A 13,970-nucleotide genomic window follows, 5' to 3' on the forward strand; every position below is an offset into this window, starting at 1 on the left:
CACATTTTCCGCCAAGGCTTTTGTGGATTCGGGAGCAGCCCTAAACCTAATGGACTTGGATTTTGCTAAACGTTGTGGATTTCCGATGACACCTCTGCAGACGCCTATCCCTTTGAGGGGGATTGATGCTACTCCTTTGGCTAAAAATAAACCTCAGTTTTGGACCCAGGTGGTAATGCGGGTCGCCCCAGACCATCAAGAAAATTGCAGATTTTTGGTGTTGCATAATCTGCATGATACTATTGTTCTGGGGTTTCCCTGGTTACAAATTCATAATCCAGTTTTGGATTGGAAATCTGTGTCTGTGGTGAGTTGGGGTTGTCGGTGTGCCTTTAGTGAGGCTCCGGTGTTTTCCACCTCTCCTCAGTCGCATGATGTTCCTGACTATTTGGCTGACTTTTATGATGTATTTAGTGAGAATGAGTCTGCGTCTCTGCCTCCTCATAGGAGTTATGACTGTGCAATTGAACTGAGCCCGGGGTGTAAATTTCCTTCCTTTCCTGTTCTGTTTAGTTAGCTTGGGTCCCATCGTTTGCTCAGCCTATCTTTCTATCTGTGTGAGTGCTTTTTCATCTTGCTTCACCGTCATTATATGTTGGGGGCTGCCTTTTACTTTGGGGTCTGCTCTGGGGCAGTTTAGATTTCCTTTTCTGTCTTTAGGCTATTTAGCGCTCCGGCTGTGATCGAGGGGTCTAGGGCATCGTAGGAACCCCCCACGGCTACTGCTAGTTGTGTTGATAGGTTCAGGGGTCTGCAATCTGATAGTTGCCAACTTCTCTGGTTTTCTGGACGTAGCTTCTATTTTTGTGTCTGCCTCCTACGGTGACTCAATCATAACAGGTGTGTGTAAATGGGTGTGGCTTAAAAATGGGTGTGGCATAAAAATGGGTGAGGCTTAAAAATGGGTGTGGTTTTCCCACACATAAATACAGAACCTGTTGTTAACAATTTGAATCCCACACCTGGGTAAGGGTTGTGCTATGATTATGTTAGGGTTATGGTTGTGTTAGGGTTGGGGTTAAGATTGGTGTTGTGTTGGAGTTAGGGTTGTGTTGGGGTTGTAGTTAGAATTGGGGTTTTTCAAAAGTAAAATAAAATGATGACGATATGACAGCTAGCATACAGCGCCAGTGCTCGCTACTCAAGTTTGCATCGGGTGCTTGGGTATGCACGTATCACAGATCCCCGCATGTTTATTTTTGCCTTTTGGGTGTCTAACAGCCGTAAACATGCGGGGCAGAGACTCGAGCATGTCAGTCGAGCACCTGCTATATTTGGTGCATACCCGAGCACCCGATGGAGACCGGAGCAGCGAGCACTGGCGCTCAACACTAATGACGACGTATTCATTATGACGACCTGGACCAGGGGCTGGCTGGCACTTTTCAGCCTGGGGGGCAATCACAAGGCAGTGGCCCTCCAGTTGCGGTGCTTTTGCCCTGCTTATTTCTGGCCGCTGCATTAAAGCAGCAGAGATAACAGGCTTTAAAAACAGGCTGGTACATAGATATGGGAACAGAACAGAGCTAGCTGCATATATATGGGAGCAGAACCAAGTTTGCTGCCTACATAGATACTGTAACAGAAGCAAGCTGACTATATAGACACAAGACCGGAACCAAGATTGCTACGTAGACAAGGAAACTGACTGGAGCTTACTACAGAGATATGGGAAAAGAACAGAGCTTACTACAGAGATATGGGAACAGAAAGGAGCTTACTACAGAGATATGGTAACAGAAAGGAGCTTACTACAGAGATATGGGAGCAGAACCGAGCTTACTAGAGAGATATGGGAGCAGAACCAAGCTTCCTATTCTTCCGAAAAGAGGGAAGAATAGGAAGCATTTAAGGAAACCAGGATGGATGAACACAGAACTTAAGCACATGCTAAAAAGGAAGAAAAAAATGTTTATAAAATGGAAAGAGGGAGGCATATCTAAAGAAGAATATAATGCTGTCTGCAGAACCTGCAGGGCACAAATCAGATTATCTAAAGCTGAAAATGAATTGAGGCTTGCAAGAGATGTCAAAAGCAATAATAAAGGATTTTGGCGATATGTCAAAAGTAAAAGAAAAGTCAAAGATGCTATAGGATTTTTACAGGATGAAAATGATGAAATGGTAAGACAGGATGTTGAGAAGGCTGAACTTTTAAATTCCTATTTTGCATCTGTTTTCTCTCAGAAAGGAAATGTAACATCAACTGTTATTCACTGTCCTATTAAGAGAACAGAAGAATCCAGGATATCTATAAACAGAAAGATAGTGAGGAAACACTTAGCTAACCTAAATGAATTCAAGTCTCCAGGTCCAGATGAATTACACCCCAGAGTACTGAAGGAGATAGCAGAAGAAATTTTTGAACCTCTCTCCATAATCTTTGAAAATTCTTGGAGAACAGGAGAAGTGCCAGAAGACTGGAGAAGAGCAAATGTTGTTCCTATCTTCAAAAAGGGGAAGAAGGTGGACCCAGGCAACTATAGGCCGGTGAGTCTGACTTCTATACCAGGAAAGATCTTTGAACAAATTATTAAACAACATGTATGTCAGTACCTGGATAAGAATGAAGTGATTAAACAGAGCCAGCATGGGTTTGTAACTAATAAGTCATGTCAGACTAACTTAATTTCCTTCTATGACGGTATCACTGATTGGGTGGATCAAGGAAATGCTGTAGATATAGTATATCTTGACTTCAGCAAAGCATTTGACAAAGTCTCTCATACAATCCTTATTGAAAAAATGACTAAGTATGGAATGGACAAGGCAACTGTTAGGTGGATTCATAACTGGCTTAGTGATCGGACCCAAAGAGTGGTCGTAAATGGCTGCACATCCAGTTGGAAGAATGTCTCAAGTGGGGTACCACAGGGCTCTGTCCTGGGCCCTGTATTGTTCAACATCTTTATCAACGATTTAGATGAAGGAATTGAGGGTAAACTGATTAAATTTGCTGATGACACAAAGCTAGGAGGGATAGCTAATACTAGAGAAGAGAAAGAGAGGATTCAAAAAGATTTAAATAAACTGGAGAAGTGGGCAGCAACTAACAGAATGGTTTTTAACAGGGAGAAATGCAAAGTACTACATCTGGGCAATAAAAATGAAAAAAGCATATATAGAATGGGAGGAATAGGGCTAAGTGACAGCACATGTGAAAAAGACTTGGGTATACTAATAGATCACAGACTGAATATGAGTCAACAGTGTGATGCAGCAGCAAAAAAGGCAAATGCAATTCTAGGATGTATTAACAGAAGCATACAGTCTAGATCACGTGAGGTCATTATTTCCCTCTACTCCTCTTTGGTCAGACCTCATCTGGAATATTGTGTCCAGTTTTGGGCACCACATTTTAAAAAAGACATCAACAAACTGGAGCAAGTTCAGAAAAGAGCGACCAGAATGGTGACTGGTCTGCAAACCCTGTCTTATGAGGAAAGGTTGCAGGATTTGGGAATGTTTAGTTTGCAAAAGAGAAGACTGAGAGGAGACTTAATAGCTGTCTACAAATATCTAAAGGGCTGTCACATTGTAGAAGGATCAACTTTATTCTCATTTGCACAAGGAAAGACTAGAAGCAATGGGATGAAACTGAATGGGAGGAGACACAGATTAGATATTAGAAAAAACTTTTTGACAGTTAGAGTGATCAATGAGTGGAACAGGCTGCCACGAGAAGTGGTGAGTTCTCCTTCAATGGAAGTCTTCAAACAGAGGCTGGACAGACATCTGACTGGGATGATTTAGCGAATCCTGCTTTGAGCAGGGGGTTGGACCAGATGGCCCAGGAGGTCCCTTCCAACTCTACGATTCTATGATTCTATGATACTACAGAGATATAGGAGCAGAACCAAGCTTACTACAGAGATATGGGAGCAGAACCAAGCTTACTACAGAGATATGGGAACAGAACCAAGCTTACTACAGAGATATGGGAACAGAACGGAGCTTACTGCAGAGATAAGGGAGCAGAACCAAGCTTACTACAGAGATATGGGAGCAGAACCGAGCTTACTCCAGAGATATGGGAGCAGAACCAAGCTTACTACAGAGATATGGGAACAGAACGGAGCTTACTCCAGAGATATGGGAGCAGAACCGAGCTTACTACAGAGATATGGGAGCAGAATGGAGCTTACTGCAGAGATAAGGGAGCAGAACCAAGCTTACTACAGAGATATGGGAGCAGAACCGAGCTTACTCCAGAGATATGGGAGCAGAACCGAGCTTATTACAGAGATATGGGAACAGAACAGAGCTTACTACAGAGATATGGGAGCAGAACAGAGCTTACTGCAGAGATAAGGGAGCAGAACCGAGCTTACTCCAGAGATATGGGAGCAGAACGGAGCTTACTCCAGAGATATGGGAGCAGAACGGAGCTTACTCCAGAGATATGGGAGCAGAACGGAGCTTACTACAGAGATATGGGAGCAGAACCGAGCTTACTACAGAGATATGGGAGCAGAACCGAGCTTACTACAGAGATATGGGAGCAGAACCGAGCTTACTGCAGAGATAAGGGAACAGAACCGAGCTTACTCCAGAGATATGGGAGCAGAACAGAGCTTACTCCCGAGATATGGGAGCAGAACCGAGCTTACTAGAGAGATATGGAAGCAGAACACAGCTTACTATGTCTACTACAAGATACAGAAACAGAACCAAGCTTATGGCATACATATTGTACCAGAATCTAGATTACTACATCAATACAGTATCAACCAAGGTTACTGCTTAGATATGGTACCATAACTGAGCTTACTTACAAACATACAACTCCAGAAACACAGACATTTAAACACACAGTGTGACAGGGGAATTGCCAGGGTCCTTAAAGCTGAAGGGCCCACGCCCCAAAGTGCATGTCTCCCCATAAGACTAACCTTTAGCCATTTAAAATAGCATGTATATATAATTACAGTATACCACTGTTGCTACCCCAAAACACACAATGCAACGACCAATATGATCAATATTACTACTATAAAAGGCCAAAACAATACGTCTGCACAATGCCCACCACCACCACCACCACACCGCGAATACATAATATAATATGACCATTACATCTACATAAAACACTCTAATCAGACCAATGACACCACCATACACCTTCTACTACATAATGACCGAAACACATTAAGCTATTACTAAATAAATAAAAAAAACAAAAGCCACTAAAAAGAGCACTAGTCCCACCTTACAGGAACCCTATATTGGTAGATACCAGTCCTGCAGAACACATACATGATTACAGTCAGGGCTGCCACTAGGAATTTCGGGGCCCCATATTGGCAAAATTTTCGGGACCCCTTGAGACTCCACCCAGGCTCCACCCTAGTTCTGTCTCCACACCTTGAGCCTTCCACAGTTCCACCGCCCGCTCTTGGAAAAACTCATCTTCTACACCACGTCCTCACCAATCTATTAACAGTTCCCAGCAGGCACCAGATCACATACATAACCAGCAGCTTTTGTTTTGGCCAAAAGAATTTTTAAGCCACCACCACAACAAGGTAGACTCTTTTGGCGGGGCCATATTCTACTCTTACTTATTAAACATTTCCTAAAATATCCAATACTCTTTTTAGGTTTATTTTTATTTATCTTTCTTTAAGGGAATGAGTCGCATATATTTTTTAGAATGAACATTGATACCATATACAAGGGACAAAAACCGTCACACCATGACCAGACCATATATTACCACCACATAGCGACCGAATAAAACCATATATAAGGAACAAATACCTCCATACCATGACCAGACCACATATTACCATCACATAGTGCCAAATAATACCACATACAGGGAGAAATACCGCCACACCATAACCAGATCACATACTACCACCATATAGTGACCGAATACTACAATACAGATTATTAATAAAAAAAAAAAAACACTAATGCCATTATACACAGGAGCTTTGTATATAGTGTACAGGTAATACAGAGCTCACCAGTGACACTATACACAGGAGCTCTGTATATTGTGTCAGTGTACAGGTAATCCCAATAAAAGGAAGAAAGGTCCAGCTCCAGAAATTTAAAATCCAGGATTTTTATTGTATCATATTTAAAATACATTCATGGCTGCTTGTGATCAAGTAACGGCAACAAAGTTCACCGCATGGGGATATTCTCCAGGTCTCTGTACGCGTTTCGAGCACAAGTGCTCTTAGACTCAGAGTAGCTGTGGAATATCAGCTGAACCACATATAAAACTCTGTCACAGGTGATCTAATCAGAAGTGAACAATTTGTACAAAAATAATAAAATCAGAAAAATAAGGAAAAAAAAAAGAAAAAACACAAAAACACATTAATACATAACATAATAGAAATATATATAAAAATTCAAAATTAATTAAAGAAATTAGTAGGATCACCTTTTAAGGGAGTATATATTGAATTTTCTGAAATCATTTTATTAATAGCTAGAGAATAATCCTTCTCATTCATGACAACAACCGAGCCACCTTTATCCGACATTTTAATAATAATTTGGTGGTTAGATTTAAATCAATTAACCCCTTCACTACCAAGGGTGGTTTGCACGTTAACTCCCGGGCCAATTTTTACAATTCTGACCACTGTACCTTTATGAGGTCATAACTCTGGAATGCTTCCATGGATCCCGGTGATTCTGACATTGTTTTCTCGTGACATATTGTACTTCATGTTAGTGGTAAAATTGCATTCAAATAACTTGCGTTTATTTGTGAAAAAAACAGAAATTTGGCAAAAATTTTGAAAATTTCGCAATTTTCCAACTTTGAATTTTTATGCCCTTAAATCACAGCGATACGGCACACAAAAAACTTAATACATAACATTTCCCACATGTTTACTTTACATCAGCACAATTTTGGAACCAAAATTTTTTTTTGTTAGGAAGTTATAAGGGTTAAAAATTGACCAGCGATTTCTCATTTTTGCAACACCATTTTATTTTTAGGGACCACATCACATTTGAAGCCACTTTGAGGGGTCTATATGATAGAAAATAACCAAAAGTGACACCATTCTAAAAACTGCACCCCTTAAGGTGCTCAAAACCACATTCAAGAAGTTTATTAACCCTTTAGGTGCGTCACAGGAATTTTTTGAATATTAAAAAAAAATGAACATTTAACTTTTTTTCACAAAAAAAATACTTCAGGTTCAATTTTCTTTATTTTACCAAGGGTAACAGGAGAAATTGGACTGCAAAAGTTATTGTGCAATTTGTCCTGAGTACGCTGATACCTGATATGTGGGGGGGAACCACTGCTTACCACTGCATGGCAGACCTCAGTAGGGAAGGAGCGCCGTTTGACTTTTTCAATGCAAAATTGGCTGGAATTCAGATCGGACGCCATGTCACGTTAGGAAAGCCCCTGATGTACCAAAACAGTGAAAACCCCTCACAAATGACACCATTTTGGAATCTAGACCCCCCAAGGAACTTATCTAGATGTGTGGTGAGAACTTTGAACCCCCAAGGGCTTCACAGAAGTTTATAACGTACAGCGGTACAATTAAAAAATCATATTTTTTCCACAAAAATGATCTTTTCACCCTCAATTCTTATTTTTCCAAAAGTAACAGGACCCTAAAAGATATTGTGCAATTTATCCTGAGTGCGCTGATAACCCACATGGGGGGGTAAACCACTATTTGGGCGCATGGCAGAGCTTGGAAGGGAAGCAGCGCCATTTGACGTTTTTGGCTGGAATTGAGATCGGACACCATGTCACGTTAGGAAAGCCCCTGATGTACCAAAACAGTAGAAACCCCCCACAAATGACACCATTTTGGAAACTAGACCCCCCAAGGAACTTATCTAGATGTGTGGTGAGCACTTTGAACCCCCCAGTGCTTCACTGAAGTTTATAACGTCCGGGCGTGAAAATAAAAAAATCATATTTTTTCCACAAACATCATCTTTTAGTCCCCATTTTTTTTATTTTCCCAAGGGTAACAGGAGAAATTGGACCCCAAAAGTTGTTGTCCAATTTGTCCTGAGTACGCTGACACCCCATATGTGGGAGAAAACTACTGTATGGGGACACGTCGGGGCTCGGAAGGGAAGTAGTGATGTTTTGGAATGCAGACTTTGATGGAATGGTCTGCGGGTGTCATGTTGCCTTTGGAGAGCCCCTAATGTACCTAAACAGTGGAAACCCCCCACAAATGACCCCATTTTGGAAACTAGACCCCCTGAGGAACTTATCTAGATGTGTGGTGAGCACTTTGAACCCCCAAGGGCTTCGCAGAAGTTTATAATGCCCAGGCATGAAAATAAAAAATCGTATTTTTTCCACAACCATGATCAATTAGTCTCCAATTTTTTTATTTTTCCAAGGGTAACAGGAGAAATTGGACCCCAAAAGTTGTTGTCCAATTTGTCCTGAGTACGCTGATACCTCATATGTGGGAGAAAACTACTGTATGGGCACACGTCGGGGCTCAGAAGGGAAGTAGTGACGTTTTGGAATGCAGACTTTGATAGCATGGTCTGCGGGTGTCATGTTGCTTTTGGAGAGCCCCTGATGTACCTAAACAGTGGAAACCCCCCACAAGTGACCCCATTTTGGAAACTAGACCCCGTAATGAACTTATCTAGATGTGTGGTGAGCACTTTGAACCCCCCAGTGCTTCACAGAAGTTTATAACGACCGGGCATGAAAATAAAAATATTGTATTTTTTCAACAAACATCATCTTTTAGTCCCCATTTTTTATTTTCCCAAGGGTAACAGGAGAAATTGGACCCCAAAAGTTGGTGTCCAATTTGTCCTGAGTACGCTGATACCTCATTTGTGGGAGAAAACTACTGTATGGGCACACGTCGGGGCTCGGAAGGGAAGTAGTGACGTTTTGGAATGCAGACTTTGATGGATTGGTCTGCGGGTGTCATGTGCGTTTGGAGAGCCCCTGATGTACCTAAACTATTGAAACTCCCCACAAGTGACCCCATTTTGGAAACTAGACCCCCCACGGAACTTATCTAGATGTGTGGAGAGCACTTTGAACCCCCAAGTGCTTCACAGAAGTTTATAATGCCTGGGCGTGAAAATAAAAAAAACATTTTTTTCCGCAAAATTATAATTTTGCCCCCAATTTTTTATTTTCCTAAGGGTAACAGAAGAAATTGGACCCCAAAAGTTGTTTTGTAATTTGTCCCGAGTAGGCTGATACCCTACATGTGGGGGTAAAACACTGTTTGGGCGCATAGCAGAGCTTGGAAGGGAAGGAGCACCATTTGACTTTTTCAACGCAGAATTGGCTGGAATTGAGATCAGACGCCATGTTGCCTTTGGAGAGCACCTGATGTGCCCAAACAGTGGAAACCCCCCAATTATAACTCCAACCCTAACCCCAACACACCCCTAACCCTAATCTGAGCCCTAGCCCTAACCCTAGCCCTAACCCTAGCCCTAACCCTAACCCTAGCCCTAACCCTAGCCCTAACCCTAACCCTAGCCCTAACCCTACCCTAACCCTAACCCTAGCGGGAAAATGGAAATAAATACATTTTCTTTTAATTTTATTATTTTTCCCTAACTAAGGGGGGTGATAACGGGGGGTTTGATTTACTATTTATGGCGGTTTTTATATTTGGCAGCTGTCAGACGCTAAAAGACGCTTTTTATTGTAAAAATAGTTTTTGCATCACCACATATTGTGAGCTATAATTTTTCTGTATTTTGACCTACTGAGTCATGTGAGGTCTTATTTTTTGCGGGACGAGTTGATGTTTTCATTGGTACCATTTTCGGGCACGTGACATGTTTTGATCGCTTTTTATTCCGGTTTTTGGGACGCAGAATGAACAAAAACCAGCGTTTCATGAACTTATTTTGGGGGGTGCGTTTACACCGTTCAGCGTGCGGTAAAATTGATAAAGCGGTTTTATTCTTCGGGTCAGTACGGTTACAGCGATACCTCATTTAGGTCTTTTTTTATGTTTTGTCGGTTTTTTGCAATGAAAACAATTTTATATAAAAAATAATTATTTTTGCATCGCTTTATTCTGCGAGCTATAACTTTTTTATTTTTTTGCGGATGATGCTGTATGGTGGCTCGTTTTTTGCGGGACAAGATGACATTTTCAGCGGTACCATGGATATTTATATGTGTCTTTTTGATCGTGCGTTATTGCACTTTTTGTTCGGCGGTATGATAATAAATCATTATTTTTTGCTTCGTTTTTTATTTTTATTTTTTAAGGGGTTCGCTAAAGGGGTTAACTAATGGGAGAGTTTTATAGGGCGGGTCGCTGCGGACGCGGCGATTCCAAATATGTGTACTTTTATTGTTTTTGTTTTTTTTTATTTTGAAAAAATGTATTTATTGGGGAATATTTTTTATTTTTTTTACTAATTTATTTAGCGATTTTTTTAAATTATTTTTAACACTTTTTTTTTTTTTTACTTTTTTACCTTGTCCCAGGTGGGACATCACTGTCCTGTGACAGATCGCTGATCTGTCACATCACAGATCACTGTGACAGATCAGCGATCTGTCACAGGCACTGCTGCAGACTTCCTCATGCCTGCGCTTTGCAGGCAGTGAGGAAGTCAGCTCCCTGCAGGCCCCCGAAGGTCCCCGTCGCCATCTTGGATCCGGGGGCCTGTAGGGAAAGAGCCCCCCCGCAGCAGCGCTGCACATTGCGCTGCCGTGGGGGGCTCGGGGAAGCACGGAGGGAGCCCCCTCCCTGCCGATGCTTCCCTTTAACCCCCCGGTACACCGCGATCGTGTTTGATCGCGGTGTACAAGGGGTTAATGTGTCGGGGGCAGTCCGTGACCACCCCTGACACATTGTGCCGGGTGTCAGCTGTGATAATCAGCTGACACCCGGCCGCGATCAGCGGCGCTCACCACGTGGGCGCCGCTGATCGCTGGGACGTAATATTCCGTCCATGGTAGTTAGGTCCAGGGTCACATGGACGGAATATTACGTCCATTGTAGGTAAGGGGTTAAAGCCTTTCATCTAAAGTGTCATCTGAGCATGCTTGAGGGCTACACCCCAATGCATTATCTACAATAGACCTGCAGAAGGTTTGCATGTGTACCTTTATTTTGGTTGTGTTTTAACAGCTAATTAGGTGTTACCTGGGCATGCTTGAGGGTCACACCCCAATGTATTATTTACACGAGAGCCTCAGAGGTTTTGCATGTGTATCTTCATCTGATTGTGCTCTAACAGCTAACTAAGTGTCATCTGAGCATGCTTGAGGGTTATACCCCAATGCATTATCCACAATAGACTTGTAGTGGGTTTGCATGTGTATCTTATATATTTTTCTCTAATGCCACTAATAGTAAGATATATAAGATCAAAGAGTTTTTAAATTGTAACTCAAACTATGTGGTTTATATAGCTGAATGTACTAAATGCGGTTTAAAGTATGCAGGATCCACTATCTGTAAAGTAAAGGAGAGAACATGTGAACACCTATATGATGTCGGGTAAACTACTACTAGGAATGTTTTTATCTGTCAAAGCATTTTACTTCTGTTTATAACAGGGATTTATTTGGTTTGAAGATTCATGCAGCGGAGAGGATTAGAAGAGATTTATGAGGTGGAGACATAGAAAAACCTTTAAGGAACCGAGAGGCACATTGGATATATATGTTTGATACACGTGTTCCTCTGACATTAAATTAAAAAAAAAGGAATTTATGCTGTACTATTGAAATTTTATATATATTTCTATTATGTTATGTATTAATGTGTTTTTGTGTTTTTTCTTCTTATTTTTCTGATTTTATTATTTTTGTACAAATTGTTCACTTCTGATTAGATCACCTGTGACAGAGTTTTATATGTGGTTCAGCTGATATTCCACAGCTACTCTGAGTCTAAGGCCGGGGTCACACTGGCGAGGAATACGGCCGAGTGAGAGGCGCTAAAATCACGCATTACACACGGACCAATGATTCTCTATGGGGTCCCTCGCACCAGCCGTATATTTCTCATCCGTATTCTACGCTCCGTGCCAATTGCTGCATGCTGCGATTGTCAGCGTACTACGCCCGTAATACGCCAATGCAAGTCTATGGGTGCGCAAAAAATACGGATTATACACGGACCACACATGTGACCTGCGAGAAATACGCACCCGGTGTCTTTTAGAAAAGCCGACAATTCAGTGCACGATACAGTAAACTCACACTGACAGGTTTAATAAAGAAACGAAAGAATAGATATAGACACATAGAATACATTTTTTTATATATATATATGCATTCTATGTGTCTATATCTATTCGTTTGTGTTCTAAACCCTGTCATAGGGCTCCATTATATGTCCATTTTGCAAGCCTGCGAGAAAATCTCGCCATACGGATGCCATACAGATTACATACAGATGCTGACATGCGCAAAATACGCGACCACACCTTGATTACGGATGACATGCGGAGCACTGTTTAGGGGCCATTCATCCGTATTACGCATGTAAAATACTGACCGTATTTTGCGTTGGTTAGTGTGACCCCGACCTAAGAGCACTTGCGCTCGAAACGCGTACAGAGACCTGGAGAATATCATCATGCGGTGAACTTTGTTGCCGTTACTTGATCACAAGCAGCCATGAATGTATTTTAAATATGATACAATAAAAATCTTGGATTTTAAATTTCTGGAGCTGGACCTTTCTTCCTGTTCTTGGAGTCATTATACGTCCTGGCAGAGACGTGTCCGCGCTCAGAGCTTTTCAATAGTTCTTACGAACCTACAAGAGGTGAGCTGAAATTTATCTTTTTCAGTGTACAGGTAATACAGTGATCACCAGTGACATTCTACACAGGAGCTCTGTATATAGTGTCAGTGTACAGGTAATACAGTGATCACCAGTGACATTCTACACAGGAGCTCTGTATATAGTGTCAGTGTACAGGTAATACAGTGATCACCAGTGATATTATACACAGGAGCTCTGTATATATTGTCATTGTACAGGTAATATAGTGATCACAGGTGACATTATACACAGGAGCTCTGTATATAGTGTCAGTATACAGGTAATACAGAGATCACCAGTGACATTATACACAGGAGCTCTGTATTTAGTGTCAGTGTACAGGTAATACAGCGATCACCAGAGCGATCACCAGTGACATAATACACAGGAGCTCTGTATATAGTGTATAGTGTACAGGTAATACAGTGATCACCAGTGACATTATACACCGGAGCTCTGTATATAGTGTATAGTGTACAGGTAATACAGTGATCACCAGTGACATTATACACAGGAGCTCTGTATATAGTGTATAGTGTACAGGTAATACAGCGATCACCAGTGACATTACACACAGGAGCTCTGTATATAGTGTATAGTGTACAGGTAATACAGTGATCACCAGTGACATTATACACCGGAGCTCTGTATATTGTGTCAGTGTACAGGTAATAGAGATCACCGGTGACATTATACACAGGATCTCTGTATACAGTGTATAGTGTACAGGTAATACAGTGATCACCAGTGACATTATACACAGGAGCTCTGTATATAGTGTATAGTGTACAGGTAATACAGCGATCACCAGTGACATTATACACAGGAGCTCTGTATATAGTGTATAGTGTACAGGTAATACAGAGATCACCAGTGACATTATACACCGGAGCTCTGTATATAGTGTATAGTGTACAGGTAATACAGTGATCACCAGTGACATTATACACAGGAGCTCTGTATATAGTGTATAGTGTACAGGTAATACAGTGCTCACCAGTGACATTATACACAGGAGCTCTGTATATAGTGTATAGTGTACAGGTAATACAGAGATCACCAGTGACATTATACACAGGAGCTCTGTATATAGTGTATAGTGTACAGGTAATACAGTGATCACCAGTGACATTATACACCGGAGCTCTGTATATAGTGTATATTGTACAGGTAATACAGTGATCACCAGTGATATTATACACAGGAGCTCTGTATATAGTGTAT

The sequence above is a fragment of the Dendrobates tinctorius genome, unplaced genomic scaffold (assembly GCF_039654945.1).
Source record: "Dendrobates tinctorius isolate UK_male_01 unplaced genomic scaffold, ASM3965494v1 ptg000143l, whole genome shotgun sequence".
NCBI lineage: Eukaryota > Metazoa > Chordata > Amphibia > Anura > Dendrobatidae > Dendrobates > Dendrobates tinctorius.